A 1878-nucleotide genomic window follows, 5' to 3' on the forward strand; every position below is an offset into this window, starting at 1 on the left:
TTATTAGAGCGCGTTTTATACCAAAATCAATGTAAACATAACAGCCAATCAGAGCAAATGAAAAGATGAGAAGACGCTTATTTGGACCCAAAGTAAACCCAAGCAAACAGCCTAAAGCGCAGGAAAACGTTAAATAGATCCAAAGCAGTCTTGAATTATACCATCGACACTGAATTGAAAATTGCTCTATTCCGACTGCCTTGTTAGCGGTCAGCCGTTGTGCCGTTTTATTAGTAGGCATTTCATGCTTCGGAAGTTTTGGTTTCATTGTCTCTGTCAATTTTATCAGGATGAAGTCTTTTTTGGATGGTTTCTTTAACCCTACGTGTGTACCAGTGAGGCTCATGGTCAATAAACCTAACCTGGTTCCAAACAGGAACATGTCCTGTTTCATTGATGTGTTTAGTTCTGAGTGCGAGCAAGTCATATATGTCTCTTTCATTTTCTTTAAATTCTCTCGAACACTGCTCTTCATGTTACTCCGATGTACGCTTTACCATATTCACAATGGATCTCATAAAAAACGTCTTCCCTTGTCGTTAACTCGATGGATCTTTTAATTGCACCTGTGACCTGAGCGTCGTGTCTGATTCGAAGACGGAGCACACGCCTTGTTGTTGTTGGCAGTGGATACTAGTAGGTTTGACTTTTAGCATGTTCTGCGACTCTTACCTTCAATGTTTATTTCTGAGGATTATACTTATACTAAAACTACTATTTTTTTTTTCGCTAAAAACGGGCTAAAAAAGGGGAATACAGGCGGGATTGTACATCAAGAAAACGCAGCTACAACGAAACGTTCTACCACGAAATGCATTAAAAGTTGAGTTTTCTTTAATGTACCTACCTTCGGGATATCTTCGGATATAATAACACGTTCTCCCTATATCACCGTGGAACGAAAAAAAGGTTTGCACACATACACTTTCTAAATCTTGGTCATTGTTTTAAAACTGAATCATGGTTAGTTTATCGAACAAACATTAAGTTTGAATATGAAAGCGATCTTCGCAGCAATTAACATTACAGAGTAGTGAAAATAAGGACTGAAAAAAGTTCTGGCCTGTCGCGATTTGAACCCATTACCGCTGACCAGTTCCCGAAAAAGACATTACACTACTGCACAACCGAGATTGACAAAAAGAGGTTTGAGGTTATTCGTTTGCAAATGTGTACTAATACCCGTAAAGTAAATTTGGAAGTCTCAACCCTTTTTGCATTCAAACTTAGTGTCCTGCATCAATATAGCAACATGTACCTAATGGTTTAAAGGTCTAGTGCTCATTAAATAGGTCGTCGAAGGGGGCTGTGATATTGTACGGAGTGTACTAACGAGTATGATCAGATAGTATCTGTGGAAAGTCGAAAATCTGAGCGATTATACATCTTTGTTTTGTTTCATGAGACCATCCCTGCTTATTAAACAAAACTCAAATTTACAATTGAAATCACTCAAGTACAAAACTTTACTAAAACAATCGGGTTAACTTCCAGTAAATTGTTTGTGAGTTTGAAATCTATTTCAGGAGAAAACCATCGAAGCATTTAAAACCAGTTGAAAAGAAGTTAAAAATAAAATAGATAACTCAGATGTATACACCGGGAGAATGATTAAAAACTAAACTCCAAGCCTTTTTAATTGTCGACACTTATATGAATCAGGCTTTAAAAGATGAAGTAGTTCTGGAATATACCGCGTGTCTAATTGGGTTAAGCTATTTCCCGCCAAAGTAAAGTAACGTTGCCGGTGGATTCATGTCAGAGAATAAAACACTTGCTATAACTGGTTCTGTTTTGTTTTCAAATTAGTCTACTACCCGCTCTCCGCAGCGTCTTCCAAAAACAGTTATGCATAAATCATAAGCAGTATCAAAAGAC

Source organism: Pocillopora damicornis, chromosome 2 (assembly GCF_964200805.1).
Source record: "Pocillopora damicornis chromosome 2, jaPocDami1.2, whole genome shotgun sequence".
NCBI classification, from domain to species: domain Eukaryota; kingdom Metazoa; phylum Cnidaria; class Anthozoa; order Scleractinia; family Pocilloporidae; genus Pocillopora; species Pocillopora damicornis.